This window comes from Erythrolamprus reginae, chromosome 3 (assembly GCF_031021105.1).
Source record: "Erythrolamprus reginae isolate rEryReg1 chromosome 3, rEryReg1.hap1, whole genome shotgun sequence".
Classification (NCBI taxonomy): domain Eukaryota; kingdom Metazoa; phylum Chordata; class Lepidosauria; order Squamata; family Dipsadidae; genus Erythrolamprus; species Erythrolamprus reginae.
In genome coordinates, this window is record NC_091952.1 from 237,100,007 (window position 1) to 237,116,550 (window position 16,544).

Below are 16,544 nucleotides of genomic sequence, written 5' to 3' on the forward strand. Positions count from 1 at the left end.
CATCAAAAATGCTGGTACAAGTTTTATACCTTAGGTTTGATTTAACTTATTTGGTTTATAATTATAGTTTCTATATTATTGTTTTATTTGATTGTTGTTATTTTTATGAGATGAACAGCCACAAAAATTTGAAAGAAGAATAAATTTGAGTATATATACTTCTAAACCTAAGTCATATTTGTAAATTTCTTTATTTAGAAGTTCTGACAAAGTACAAACATATATATTTAGAAACAATATATAAGATAGAAAGTTATACATGCCTCTTCTTGTAATTCTTTTTCAGTACACATCAAAGAACCTAAAACCTGAATTGGAAGAAGTCTATTTTTTGTCTGTTTTTAAACTTACTTTATGAGATGATTGCTAACTTTATCCATGACTCTAAGCCATTTCCAGAAACATCAAATTATAGAGAATTCTATTTTTGATAGTTTACAAAACACCAAGTATTATTCATGTTGCTCAGACAACAAAAAACAAATCCATTTGACTACTCACAGATTATCAGTGAATTCTAATAACTTTTGAATAGATCAATTAACTCCAAAAATAAATATTTGCAATTTCTACTACCAACATTACACAACAGGTACTTGTGAAATAATGTATCATCACTTTTATTTTCCTTCCTTTCTTTTTGACCGTATCAAGCAAGGCAGCCTATAAACAAATCCTCGGAGAGGGGCGGCATACAAATCTAATTAATAATAATAATAATAACAACAACAACAACAACAACAACATCTATAGAAAGAAGTATAGTATAGTGATTACTACTTGGACTAGAACTCAGGAGACTGAAGTTCGAATTCACTTCAGTCACTGAAGTGCACTGGATAACTTTGGGGAAGTCCCGCTCTTTGTGCAATCTACCCTTCCCCCCCCCCCAAAAAAAAATATTCCCTGAAAATAACCACAATTGGGATTTTGATTGCATGTCAATAAGGCTAAGCACTTATTTCAGGGTTCAAAAAAATATAAGACAGGGTCTTATTTTCGGGAAAACACAGTACTTCATAGGATTATTTTTATGGAATAAAGTTAAACTTGATAGCTTCATGTAAATGGTCTTCAACTCCTGGAAAATAGGTAATGCTATAAATCTAACAAATTAAGAAATAAATGCCAGCCACAAAAGATGATTATTAAAATGCAGGCAATGAATTCAAGGCTATATTATTTGCCTTTCCATCCCACTTGTATTCAATGAGAATATTTCATTCATTCAGATCTAGGATATGTTATTTGAGTGTTTTCTTTATTTTTTTGAGAAGTATATTATTATTATACTAAGTATTATTATTATTATGGTGCTAAGGAGTTCTACTTCTCCTCCCCACCTGAAAAGAAATCTGATCCAAATGCAAAACACAAGCAGACGAGTTTCAGTTTCTTTTTGCTTTCACAGCAGCAAGCAGCTTTACTACATAATAGTTGAGCTAAGCCACACAGAAACTCCTTCCTGCCTCCTTGCTCACACAGCAAATACTGTTTGAGTTTCCAAATACCCCTCAACTCTCTCACACACTAATAGGACACCAGTCAGATGAATACCAATGGATGCTAGTAGGCAGAGACAGATCCTCCCCCCCCCTATTTTCCTCCTCAATCCAGATGTCTTTCTACTCTAACATCAGCTAAAGGCAAAAGAGGCAAAAAACGCAGGAGAAGATTTACAGATGAGATTAGGACAGGGATAGGCAAAGTTGGCTCTTCTATGACTTGTGGACTTCAACTCCCAGAATTCCTGAGCCAATCATGCTAGCTGAGGAATTCTAGGAATTGACGTCCACATGTCATAGAAGAGCCAACTTTGCCTACTCCTGGATTAGTAAGGGAAGCTGCTTATTTCTCCCCTGGCCAGTTCTATGTGGCATGCTCCAGAGTCAGTTCACCTGACAGTCTGGTCATCCTCCAGCCAGAAAGCAAAACCAGTTACAGGGACGTCCTGAGCAATTCATCTGAGGGACGAATTAAAATTCTATGCTATGCAAATAATGTCTTCCATCTCTAGCCAACTATCTCTAATGAAATAATCGTCCCTTTTTTAACTATTCATTAATTTTCAAGCTTGAAATGTCAATTAATCAAGTCCCATTAAACAGTTTTATAATGAAGCACAAGTATCAGATAGTAAATCAAATATATAACTAAAAAGGAGAAAAAAGAAAACCACCTAAAGTGATTTAAAGGTAGTTGTTAGGTAATTGTTATACAAATTTCCCTAACTCTAGTGGTACATTTTTAGTCTTTCAGCCTTACAACACCTACTTGGTAGTGTTTCATGTTGATCATCTCTCCCACTGTCAATCCTGTGAGTAGCAAATCATGAGCAAATTATATACAGAATTGCTTACTTTAGGTTTTTTTTTTAAAGTAAAGGTTTCCACTGTTTAGTTGTGTCCAATTCTAGCAAGGAGAGTTCATCTCCATTTCTTAGTCAATGATTGTCCAAAGATACTTCTGTGACCATGTGGCCAGCATGACTAAAAAATGTTCAGGTGCATGGGACATTACCTTTCAACAGGGGTGGGTCCCTCCCAGTTCAGACTGGCTGGTCCAAACCAGTAGTGACCTGTTAGTGATGTCACAATGACTTCACAGAACCGGATTGGCTGGTGCTGGACCATTGGCACCTCCAACTTTTTTTGATTTATTTAAAATAAAATCTGTTTTTTTTTTCTTCTTTTGTGCATGCACAGAAGCAGAGTTTCTGGCACAGCACATGTGTCATTATATTGTTTTTGGCTCTTTTTAAAAAAAAAAATATTGGATTTTTCTCCACTGCCCACCCAATGCTAACTCACCCTGCTTGCCCAATGCTCGCTCACCCTGCCCAGCCCCTACTGTAGAATCTAGCCGCGTATTTCTGCTCACTGCTGCTGGCAAAGGTAAGGCAGAAGGGCATGGGCCAGTGGGTGGGTGGGTGGGGGAGGAAGAATTGTGGAAGCTGATATGAGCAGCGGATGGACCAATGTTTGTGGGGAGTGGGGAGAACACGTGGGAGATCAAAGCAAGTAAACTGCAGCTAAGATGTCCCACTTGCTTCCTTCAAAGGCTAGGCCAGCTGGAGAAACCCATGGGAAAGTCTCTGAGACTCCGGGAGGGAGAGTTGGTGGAGAGGTGATGAAGCAGCAGGAGGACTGAGGGAGGGGGGAGGGAGGACAGGAGGGAAGTGTGTGGGAGATCGTCCTTAGTAAACTGCAGCTAGGGTCTCCAGTATGCTTCCCCCGCATCAGTCTACCCACTGCTCGTATCACCCCTCCACCATCTCTCCCTTCCTCTCTCTCTGCCACTATTGCTGCCCACTTTCTTCCTTCTCCTGCCATGAAACAAAAGTGAATGGTTACAGGCCTTCTTTTGGAGGGCAGGTGGATGTCTGCAGCCAGGTGGGGATGCATGGCAGCAAAAGCAGCAGCCCCTTCCAAGTGCAACCCTGTGTCTGCCTGCATGGGGAGGATGCTGCTGTCCCCCGGGCATTAGTGGCTTCTGTTAGCACTTGTATTTGTGTGGCTGGCCGGATTAACAGGTATGCTGGGGACACCTTGCCTCCGTGCACTGTGATTGGCAAGGACTGCTGCCACCCCTCGCGCTGCCTTCTCTCTATATCTGGCAGGAGGAGGAGAAGGCAAGTGAAGTGGGAGGCAGACAGGCAATGGGGCTTGGCTTCACTATAGAGCATGTGGGGCACCCGTTCTGGCTCTTGGGCTGCTTCCTGCTATCGCGCAAAGTTTGGCATGCCAGGCTGGCAGAAGAAGAGACAAGCCCTTCCCTTCCAGCTTAGGTCACTGAGGCCTCAACAAGTAAACATCTTGGCCTTATAGTGCAATTCCAGGATGGTGGAGAGCTTCCTTGGCCCCTCCCAATCAATCTTTGCTGCAGCCACTGGCTCTCCCAGGCAAGCTCTCTGCCATCCTGAAACTGCGCCGCACCGGTGCCGTTCTAGGATGGCAGAGAGCCCAGGCAAACTCCGCTGCTGCCAGTTATCTCCACAAAGAACTACAATAGCCATCCTCGAGAAAGAACTGGATTGACCAGTAATGTTTCTACAAATCCAGGGAGAACCTATATGTGTTGCAATAAAACTCTGGAAAATAGCTAGATGATAGCTAGATAGCTGGCTGGCTGGCTGGCTGGCTGGCTGGCTGGCTGGCTGGCTGGCTGGCTGGCTGGCTGGCTGGCTGGCTGGCTGGCCGGACGGCCAGAATGAGTGAGTGAGTGAGTGAGTGAGTGAGTGGGTGGGTGGGTGGGTGGGAGGGAGGGAGGGAGGGAGGGAGGGAGGGAGGAAGGAAGGAAGGAAGGAAGGAAGGAAGGAAGGAAGGAAGGAAGGAAGGAAGGAAGGAAGGAAGGAAGGAAGGAAGATGTGATGTGCAAGCTAGTGAAGAACATCTGAAGGCATGTGTAACGTTCTAATGTACAAAAGTTACGCTTAAATGTGTGGCAGAAAGTGGACTCTAGGTATGTTTTTCCAAATGCAGTAAGTAAAGTTGAATGTGTAGTATTAGAAGAGATATGTATGTGTGTGTGTGTATGTGTGCAGTATATATAGTAGATAATGTATCTTTTTGTGTGTCTGTGTGTAATATGTATGTACACATACGTTTCAAGTTTCAAGTTTTATTGGATTTATATGCCGCCCCTCTCCGAAAACTCGGGGCGGCTAACAGCAATCATAGACAATATACAATAATAATCCAATACTAAAAGCAAATTAAAACCCCATAATATAGAAAACCAAACACACATACAAACATACCATGCATACCATTGTAACGGCCTAGGGGGAGAAGAAATCTTAATTCCCCCATGCCTGGCGGCAGAGGTGGGTTTTAAGTAGCTTACGAAAGGCAAAGAGGGTGGGGCAATTCTAATCTCTGGGGGGAGTTGGTTCCAGAGGGCCGGGGCCACCACAGAGAAGGCTCTTCCCCTGGGTCCCGCCAAGCATATATATGTAAGATTAAATATTATATTTTGGATGTTCAGTAGTAGTAAATAGACAAGGAAATTGTATCTCATTGAGGTTTGAGGTAACCTAAGGCCAGGCACCCTAACCCTTGATGTGAGTGACATCAAGTTGGCCACACCCACCCACATGATCACCCAGCAACCCCCACCAAATCACATGACTGCAAACCCACTCATTCTGAATGTCAAACTATCTTCCGGTCAATAAGTCCAGCATCTTAACTGCTAGTCAAGAGAAATTGAACTCATAGAGAGATAACAGCGAGCTGAAAGATCTTATAAATGAGATATATTATACAAATGAGTCTGTGTCATCCAAATTAAAAGTAAAGGGAAGCAGTAACTGTTAAAATTAGGTATGGCTCCTGAACATGAATGCCTGTTCTTAGAAAATGGTTGATGTTTCTGAATGGCCAGGGGAAATGGTTCATACTCACAGTAACTCTCCGTGACAAATATTTCCAATATTGTAATCTGGCACCGAATCAAATTCCAGGAAATTTTGGTTCAGATTAAGTCCTGTGGATAGATAGGAAAAAGAAAGAAAGAAAAAAGAGACTTGGCTACCTGGTTCTGGACACTGTCTGCTTCACCAAATTGTTTTTCTCAGAGATACAAAGCATTACACAGATTCTAAGCAATAGAGTTACAATTTTTGCAAAGCTAGAGAGAAAAATATTCAGTGAATGAGACACAATTTTCAAGCCAATTCTATGGCACTGGTGACAGTAGGGGAGATTTTCAAGCAGATTAGTCAAAATCTAAATCATACAAAAGCATAAAAGTACATACTTGATCTCAGACAATGATAGTTTGTCCAAAACAAGACCAGTTTGGTTTAGTTAGCCAAGCTGATCCACCCATTCCTTACTGCACAGGACAAGCAAATTAAAAATTAATCAAAGGTCCACACCCAGATCTACTCAATTTCAAAGCGTCTCATTTTAATTATCATTTTGTCTCATTTTTAAAATTAATCTCAATTTGCTAATGAAGCAACTCACTGAGATTTTTCCAAATTAATAGCTCTATTCCTCATAAATAAAACTGAAATAAAGGCCGACTACAGCAAGCTGTTGTGATAGTGAACAGCATAATGAAAGGATGGGCATTCAAATGGCTAACACAGATCACCATAAGGAAGTCTGAATTGCACATTGCAATTTATTTTGCTCCAGCCATCTATATATATTCTAATGTGATCTAAGTAAAAGAAAATTGACCAGGATACAAGTCCTAAAGTTTTAGGAATAACTCGGTTTAAGAAAACATGAAAAAAAGGTGTAGAGAGATATTTCCAATGAAAATGCTTCGGCAAACTATGGAATTTGCTGTCACAAGTATTAGCAATGCCTGTAAAATTCCATTCCTTTCAAAAGGGATTAGGTTAACTAATTGAGTATAAGAATTAATAGGTACTTTGTTATGATGACTGTATGTAAGGTCATCTACTAACACCAGTATACCTTAGAATTTTTAAAGAGTTGTATAAGTTTGAACAACATTTGGAAGAAGCGAAATGTAATCCCCAGTCTCTTATTCTTAAACCAACCCGATATTTAGATTTACATGTAAACCTTTAAAAAACTGCAATTGCTTTAAGAGTCCCATTGCATCTTTTTTCCAGATTTTTTTAAAAACCTGACATAGACAGCCATTTCAATAAACCATACCTGTTATGTTCACTGTAGGTCTGAATACTTGTTTTCATTCATTTTTAAAGCATGCAGAGTTCCGCTGAAGTTTAATTATGTGGCATTCATTATGGTTAAGGAGATAAATTAGGGTTGGGGAGTCTCGTTCAAATACACCCTTAGCCTGGAAGCTCTCTTAGGAATTTGTTCTTTCATCCAGATCCCTCGGAGAATGACGACTAATGGGATGACTATCTATGCTTAACCTCTCAGAAAAAAGCAGATTGTGTACATAATAAATAAATCTGATGGGAGAACTATTATTGTGCTCCAGAGTGGCCTATTATTTCCCCTGGCATTCAATTGGCTAGATTACAGATGTGTGCATGTGGAAACATATACATGCACACAGAGACAACAATTTTAAATTCTGCATTTTTATTTATTTGATTTATGTCATGAAAGGGGGCAGGTTTTTCTTATCTTCCTACTTGCGCATCGTAATGTTTCGTGAACACACATCCCCTCACACAATTTTGCTTCCGTGCATGCGCAGAGGGACAATTTTCCTTCTGTGTATGCTCAGAGAGCAAACAATGCACCGAAAACTGCGCCCAGACCAGCAAAGATGGCACAGGAGCCATCATGCACCGGTACGAACCCACCTCTAGTCATGAAAACTGAAGGATAAATGAAAAGTTGCTATTGTAAAATGAATTAGAATAAAAGAACAAATATATAGGTACTCATTTTAACAACTCAATCATTTTAAGTAATGTGGTTAAGCACGACATCATATTGTCATCTCAGTTTACAACTTCACTTCCCACAGTCATTAAGTGAATCTCCCTTGATCATGTAGATGTCATGTGAATACGATTTGCTGAAGCTAGCTGTGAAGTACACAAAGAGACATCATGACCTCTAAACTCTGCAACAATCCTAAACATCCATCTACTGCAAGACTCCTGAATCTCAATACTGTGAACAAGACCCTAATGTTCATAAGTGTAAGGACTGATCATAAAGTCATGTTTTAGCACTGCCATAACTTGCTAACGCATCACTAAGCAAAGCAGACTTCCGATAGCAATAGCATTTAGCACTAGCAGTTAGTTAGACTTATATACGGCTTCATAATGCTTTATAGTACTCTCTAAATGGTTTACAGAATCAGGATATTGCCCCCAACAATGTGGGTTCTCATTTTGCCAACTTTGGAAAGCTGGGAGGCTAAGTCAAACTTGCGCTAGTGAGGGTTAGCACCAGGGTAGTTTGATATAAGGAGGCCGTGATGGCTAACATGATAAGACGCTAGACCTGCGCAATGCTGAGGTTGGCGGCTCACTTCCTGTGAGCAAATAGACCGCATAGGGACAAGAAAGATTGCCTACTGCAGTGTTTCCCAACCTTGGCAACTTGAAGATATCTGGACTTCAACTCCCAGAATTCCCCAGCCAGCATTCGCTGGCTGGGGAATTCTGGGAGTTGAAGTCCAAATATCTTCAAGTTGCCAAGGTTGGGAAACACTGGCCTACTGGCACTGAGGTGTCCTGCGGGGAAAGATAACACTGCCCAACTACTTCCTTTCACAGAGGCAGGCAGTCATCTCGGTGAATCCTACCTAGACTAACACATGCTACTACGCTTAATTTTTTTTAAAAACGGAGATAAAAAGGGGGGAAAACAGAACTCCAAATAAGCTGTGAAAAGTAAATGCCACTTTTTTCAGTCTGATCCTCCAGTCTAAATAACCTTTTCTTATGTTTTTATTAACTGTTCTTAGCTACGTAAGGAAGAAAATCAGGTACAGATGCTATTTTACTTATTCCACTTACCACTCTGCTTAACCAAAGTGTGAGGCTTACAATGTATTTGGATTAGAGTACATTCTCCCAATGTTGTTGAACCACAGTTGCTAGCCTCCCACAATACTGTCTTTGGAGAGGGGCGGCATACAAATCTAATAAATTATTATTATTATTATTATTATTATTATTATTATTATTATTATTATTATTACTGACCGTGCCAACTGAAGGAGCAATGAAATTTTCAATTGAGTAATACCACGGGAGGCACAAAATATGCTGTAAACCACATAACTCAATTTCAAAACTTATGCAAAGTAAATGCCTTGTAATGTTTAGACACTGATTTCCAGAACTCCTATCTTTTAAATTAAGTGGGAAATAATAGATTTCCATATATAGTTACAAAGATTAGCTCTTGAGAAATCAGTGAATCGGCTGTTATCTAATATATCAAGACTATTACTTATCAGCATGTCTTTTTATGGATTTAGATATGTAAACTAAGAATAACTACAGGCAATAGGTCTGCAAATTATTCATCTTAGAGATATCCCAAAGCAACAAACAAGTAGAAGAAAATAAGACTGCTTTGTTAGTCCTGGGGCGGGGGGGAGATGTGATGTTTCTGCTGGACACAAGGAAGATAAGATTCCAGGTCCAGATGCCACCAAAAGAAACCTATGAAGAAACCCTCAGATCTTTTCAAAATATAGTAATCAAACTGTTATATGGCATATTATTTAATTACTTACATAAGTAAAGAATCAACTAGATTTAATGTAATTGTAATTAAATTTACCTAGCCTATTTTGAGAAATGGGTGTGTCAGGCCTGGAAGCCATCTTGGGCATTGGATTTTCAGGCCTGCCACATTTAGTGTTGTGGGAAACTGGGAAGGGGGATTGTATGAAGCTAGATAGATATGTAACCATAACATTCCTTTCTCCAAGAATCAAGGTCCTCTGTCTTTCACCTGGAGGGATGTGGCTGGGAGGCATCTCCAGTTGGGAAGGTGTATTGCTTGGGCCATGTGATAGATACATGGGTGCAGGGGAAGGGAGTTGGACTTTCTTTTGGGTGGGGAAAACCTGGAGACTTTCAGATATGGGTTTTCCCAGATGTGTCAATATGACATCTCTAATAAAATGGAACGTTGAGCCGTGGAGTCTTCTTTCATTGGGGGTGTTACTTGGAAACCTGAGAGGGCGCCTAAGTATGTCACTGGAAGGAAAAGTAGTGTCTAACCCTAAAACGGGGGGGGGGGGGGTGGAGGCAATTATGCACCTTACTATAGATCCTAGCTTTGCGCACATGAAAAATGTAGCTTCAATACTTCCATATAGACAGCTGTCTATATGGAGCAGTAGCTTTAATACATTTTTTTAGAATTTATAAATGAATATGTCACCGTATCATTAAAATAAAGGTCTCAAGATATCCAACAAATAGCAAACAGAAAACCCATCATGTCAAGGTTTGGGCTCTAAAATGACTAAAGCCTCAACTTTAGAGATCTGAATTCTTCATATGAAAAATTAGAGAATCTAAACAACAATTGTGATCTTATCTACTTACTATATTCTTGAAAATATAGTAGGTAGGTGAAAATATACTGTATACTATATACTATAGTGGGTAGTAAAAATATACTGTAAAAGAAAGAAAAATCTCTATAGCATCTCCTCAGCAATTACACAAAGAAAGAAAAAAGAAATACAAATTTTTCTTTCATTCATCCATCCATCTATCCATCCATTCATTCACAGACACAACATACTACCCATAATACCAGGAATACACATTCCTTTCTGGACTTAGAGCTGCACTTAGCCTTTGACAGTCAAATAAGGCCCCACTCCAGACAATAGCAGGAAGGAAAACATAGAAAACAAAATGTAATCAAACATAATTAATTGTATAAAATTATATTTTAAAAAATTGGTATGTTTAGAGGTCAGACCTCAGTTCACTATTATTCTCCTTTTGTCACATGCTGATTATAAGGCATTTTGTTGGTGTAAAATATTAGTGACCACATCAACAGATCTTCTTCAGGATAATCTCTTATATTAAAATTTGCAATTTGGTAAGTACATAAGATAAAAGAAAGAAACCTTTTCCCCAAAATTGATCTCTAAGGACAGCCTTTAATTTTGGGGAGCAAGCACCCATAGTTCTGAGGCCTAGACTTTTTCTATATTTTTCATAATATCCAAATTCAGTTTTTTTCTCAGTTGTCATCAACCCCTCATTTTGTAAAAAGGGATACTTTTCCTACATCTTCTACACTGTCTCTGGGTACTAACCTTTTCAACCCGCCTCTTATATAAATTAAAAAGAAGCTATTTTACAATTTGCAATTATTGCAATTTTAACTATAATACTTAGCAAGGACTTAGCATGATGCTGACATGTTCAAATTACAGGTTGCATATAGAACATTAAGAACATGTAACTTTTAGAATTAACCCACCAGTTCTGTCCAGCCTTAAATCATTCTGTGTAATATACCAAAATACTGTCAGAGTACCTGCCAGGGACTGCTCTTACTAAGCATTTTCCAATTTGTAACTGCTGATTCCTGGTAATACAACAATTATATGCTGAGACAACAAGACAACAATGGTCTACCCTCACATATTTCCTGAGCTCTATAGCAAAATGCACCAATGATGAAAGCCTTAATAACCTTAATTCAAAACTAATTTTACAAGCGTCTGAGGAATATTTTGCCTCATACAACTGAACTTCACAAATAGGATTGAAACTACTAAAAGCTGCCCATCTCAATTTATAGCTCCATCCAATCATCCCTGTACCAATACAACTTATCAGTTGACAAAACCTTATCACTGTTTCCTCCACATTTTTTATCACTTAGTTTTGTCCTGACCAACAATGTGTAGCAATGAACTCTAGTTCTTCTGCGTTCAGGTTGTATTATATCCGATTCAGATTACAGTGATCCCTCGAGTTTCGCAATCTCGATCTTCGCGAAACGTTATATCGCGATTTTTAAAAAAATATTAATTTAAAAAAAAACACTTCCGCGTTTGGCTTCGGGAGTCAGCTGGGAAGCGGTGCGGCTGTTTTAAAAGGTCGCAGCCGGCCTGGGGGGCTTCCCAGCACCCCCCCCAAACCCCCAACCCGGGTTCGGGGGGTGCTGGGAAGCCCCCCAGGCCGGCTGCGACCTTTTAAAACAGCCGCGCCGCTTCCCAGCTGAGTCCTGAAGCCAAACGCCAAAGGCGAACTTCCACGTTTGGCTTCAGGACTCAGCTGGGAAGCGGCGCGGCTGTTTTAAAAGGTCGCAGCCGGCCTGGGGGGCTTCCCAGCACCACCACCCCCTAACCCCCAACCTGGGTCTTCCCGGCCGCCCACGCAAAGGGGAAACCCCGGCTCCTCGCTGATGCCCGCCGCTCGCCCGCCCACCAGCAAGAGGGGGAAGACCCAGGGAAGGTTCCTTCGGCCGCCCAGCAGCTGATCTGCTCGGTAGCGCAGCAGCAGCGAGGAGCCGAATCGGGGTTTCCCCTTTGCGTGGGCGGCGGGGAACGCAAACTCCACCATCTACACATGCGCGGCCATAGAAAAAAAAAGGGCGCGCATGCGCAGATGGTGTTTTTACTTCCGCAACCCTACATCGCGAAAAATCGATTATCGCGAAGGGTCTTGGAACGGAACCCTCGCGATAATAGAGGGATCACTGTATTACAGAATGTCACAGGTTCAAACATCTAGAACAGTGGTTCTCAACCTGGGGGTCCCCTTTGGGGGTCGAATGACCGTTTCACAGGGGTCGCCTAACACCATGGGAAAAGACAAATTTCCCATAGTGTTAGGAACTAAAGCTTCTATTCTGGTGCCTTGGGGTGTCCCTCTGATACTGATGGGCTACCAAAAATTTTACTACCACACTGTGACCGTGGCTTATGCATTTTGTTTCAACATCTTTCAGTGCAAATTGGGTGCTCTGGGGTGGAGCTCCATTTTTGCTACCCTACTGTGTCCCCACCCCCTGTCCGGGCAGTAGCCCATCCCTGACCTCTGACCTTCCTGCCAGGTGCTTGATTTATGGTTGGGGGTCACCACAACATCAGGAACTGTATTAAGGGGTCGCAGCATTAGAAAGGTTGAGAACCACTGATCTAAAATTTTTATCCAGGCAAAGGAATGCATAAGAATTACTATGATTCAACTCTCTTTTCTACTCAATTAAAAAAGGCACTAATGAAAAATGGGATAATTAAATATTTGAGCAAGTATCAATCTTAATAAGTGGCTCAAGAAGTCCACATGCCTTAAATTTGCCAAATTTTAGAAACTCTGTATTTAACTATAAGTTTCTTTAAAGCATGACTGATTGTTCTAAAAAAAAACCACTATCCACTTCTGAATACAATACTCACAATAATACATGCCTAAATGCAGGTGTCATTTATTTTAAAATAATTTACACCCAATAATTAATTATGTGGCTTGCACATTATAAAGTTAAAAATAATACTGAATAGGAAATGTATAAAATAAACACATTCAAACATATTTAGACTACTATCCTGGACATAGATACCAAAGAATACGCATCCAGCTGACAAAGAGAAACTAGCTTAATACCAACTGGGTGATGTGCTTTAACCATAATTGGTTAAATACATCATAACAATTGGGTTCATTTATTAAGTCCAAACTAAGCAAGAACCCTACAGCTAAAAATAATATGTGAACTACGTCATTGAATCAGACTGCTGGTCATTCTTGTTTGATAGTACATACACTAACTGGAAATATTTTCTAGGATAAGAAGTCTTCCTTAACCAGAGATACACACTGGGGAATTCTGAGATCTTCCCACGTTGAAAAACACTGGGCTAAATTAATCTAAATCTTAGTAGCTTTACCAGGTTCTTATGTATTTCAGAGGTGAGACTTAGTCTGTTCTATCTGGAGCTGTGGATGGATGAACTAGGGATTTGTTTTTATTTAAATCAGATTTTTATCATATTTATTTTAATAAAATACTTTTGGAGTAAAAATCAACCTAGAGATAGCTTTCTGTTTAAGATACATAACTAATTTGAATTTATGCAGCATGAAATGCAGATTAGTTATGTAGCATGAGGCTCTATATTCTGCAATATTTACATTTGTGGTAAACTCATTCAATGAATCCAAGCTCTGCAAGCTGAGATAATATGCGTCCTAAGTAGGAAACCTTCTTTTTGTTAGAAAATAATAATATTAAAGAATAAAATTACCAGCAAGAATGAGTCCCTACATTTAAGGAGCGTCTGATATTTCAGATGCATCATGGCAGTAACTGTTAGCGGGCATCCACTCACCTGCAGCCGGCCATGTCCCTCCTCTTGTTGTGTTACTGCCACATCACCAGCCGCCCCATTAAAGTGAATGGGACTGTTAGTGAGTCAACAGAGGGTCAGAGGAGAAGCCATGGACAGGACAGAGAACACAGTTGCTCTTTAAAAATTATGATTTAAATTAAGTGGATTTAAATCAAGACTTTTTACTAATGATTTAAATCGTGATTTAAATGATTTAAATCATGATTTAAATCAACTCGATTTAAATCAAATCCACCCTGACTAGGGACAACCTGTTTTGGCCCTTGAAGCCACTGGGGATAGCTTATAAATAAATAGTTTGGGATTATATTACCAAGTCCCTAATAGAAAGACAGAAAAGGGAGGAGCTCATTCTGAGGGTAAAATAAAGAATGAAAATGTAATAATAATAATAATAATAATTATTATTATTATTATTATTATTATTTATTAGATTTGTATGCTGCCTCCCTCCGCAGACTCGTAAAACAGCACTCCAGTGTTTCCTGAAACACAAGTGACCTTAGCTTCAGATAAGCATACATTAAAGCTTCGCTAAACTTAAAAGATTTATGTGAATACAAGCAAGAGCCTTATCTGTAATGCAGATCACAAAGCAAAATCTTGTTTCCAATCCGAAATGAAACCAAAAAGAGAAAAATATGCAAACCCAGAGAGTTCTAGTCAAACTTGAAAAGATAAACGATCTACGAGCCTTAACATGCTTGGGAAGGAAATCACTAAAATGGGATCATTTTCCACATTTATTAAAGATAAAATTACTTACCTGATAGCAAAGCAAGCGACCAAATCGACCACGCATGGATTTACATGGATTCACTCTGCTAACGGTTGGATTTATATGGATTCAGGAAATGGATTTAAAACTCAGATAAACGACAACACATGCAAACACAACAAGCCTTAAGTCTAACCAAGCAAATGTTATTAACTATGTCTCTAAAATAGACAAGTCGTCCTGAAATTTCCCTTCCAAGCCTCTGCAGAATTTCAAAGGACCTACCAAACAGGGTAAAAATATGATGGGAGGGAGAGAAAGAAAGAAAAGGCTTAACTTCAACATGTCCCTATATCATCCCATAATTTTTCTTCTAAGAAGGGTACAAAAAGCATTGACTGATCAAAGAACTGCCTTCTACTGTACCAGAGCCAAGCGCAGTCAATTACTTATTCTCATGTAGACTTTTATAAGAGATAACAGTTATCTAAAATGAAAAGGCACATGCCTTTTTTTGTTATTAAATTGGTTGGAAAAAAAGAGAGAGGCAGGGAGACAAAAGGGCTTCTGTGCAAAAGGAGGGCTTCCCCAATCAACAAAACAGAACCAGAAAAAGAAAGCAGGCAGGCTTGTCTCTCTTCACACAACTGACTAGCTCTGAAGTTCAACTCTTGCCTAGGAAAAAAAAAGAAAGAAGAGGAGGGCTGGTAATTGAGAAAACAGCTGTTACTAAGGGGATCAAAGTAAAGACTGAAAAACTGCTTTTCTCTCTTTATCCTTCCTCAGCCCTTGGTCAGCCAGTGGATTCTTTGGCTTTTTATAGGATATTTTAAGGTAGAGCTGAATTGAATGTACATTTGTGTGTACATATATGTATTTTTCACTCTATAGGATGTTCCTGGCCATAAGATGCACCTAAGTTTAGAGAAGGGAAACAAGAAAAAAAAATCTGCCTCTGCCTCCCAGTGTCCATCCAGTATTCATCTGGCTAATGTCCTTATGGCAAACAGCCTTGTCAACTTTATCACGCTATTGCAACCCAAGCTAAAGCCGTCATTGCCAAGCAGCTGATCAGCAATTAGAATACTGATGATCAGCTGTTCCAGGAGGCGGGGATCGCTGCTGCTGTTCGCTGCTGCTGCCTGTCGCCCATATTTGCTCTACAAGACACACAGACCTTTGCACCCACTTTTTTTAGGAGGGGAAGCTTCAGCACATTAGTTCACTTGCTGGTTTTGAAGTTGTGTCTGGTTAGGGCTTTGCTTGTAAAGCACAGCTGATTGTCGGAGGGAGCAGCAATTAGAAAAGCAGACAACACAACAGAAAATCATATTTGAGCTGAAAAATAGCTTCAAAAGCACAGCTGATCTTCAGAGGGAGGTCCAATGATTATAAAGCAGGCGAAGTGGGGTCAGGGTAAGAGAAGGCAGCAGGTTTTTCGGGTAGCCATTTTGGGTACCGCACAAGCGCTTGGAAGCTGAAAATGCAACGCGTAGAGCCCCAAAACAGAAGCCATCGTCAGTGGCAATCTCTGCAGCCAGGAAGAGGATGTGCGCAGGCTGATGGGTAGGGGCAGGTGAATGGGCAGGACTACATTCGGAGTAAAAGATGCACTCAAATTTTTAGCCTCTTTTAGGAGGTAAAAATTGCCTCTTATACTCTGAAAAATACAGCAATTTAACCGCTGCAGTGGTTTACTTAACAACTGTGACAAGAAAGGTTGCAAAATGGGGCAGAATTCACTCAATAACTGTCTCATTTAACACAGAAATGTTGGGCTCAATTATGGTCATAAGTCATTGACAACCTATAGTAGAGTTTTCCCCCCAAGATTTATAAACTTACTACTTTGTATATGCACTTAGAAATATCTCCCACCTGTTTGGAACGATAAATATATCAGCAGTAAGAGACACCATTGTGCTACCACATTTTTCAATCTTGTATATAAAATGCATGAATGCCAAGAAGGCTACTGGTCTACCAAATACATACTAGCAAATCAATTAGGGGTATCTTTAGTAGGAATGCAGCTGCTTTGAAAATGGCTGGG

At 39.9% G+C, this 16,544-nt stretch overlaps 1 protein-coding gene across 6 annotated transcripts in view; it reads right to left on the reverse strand.

Moving 5' to 3' along the window:
- The window catches only part of TRPS1 (transcriptional repressor GATA binding 1), a 334,371-nt gene that overhangs the window by 284,708 nt on the left and 33,119 nt on the right, over window positions 1-16,544 (reverse strand). For 4 of the 6 annotated variants that reach the window (XM_070748225.1, XM_070748223.1, XM_070748226.1 and 1 more), the window contains exon 2: window positions 5,406-5,487. The exons of the other annotated variants lie outside the window; for them this stretch is intronic. The gene's annotated coding sequence lies outside the window, so the exon portion shown is untranslated. The remainder of the gene's footprint in view (window positions 1-5,405; window positions 5,488-16,544) is intronic. 6 annotated transcript variants of the gene reach the window in all.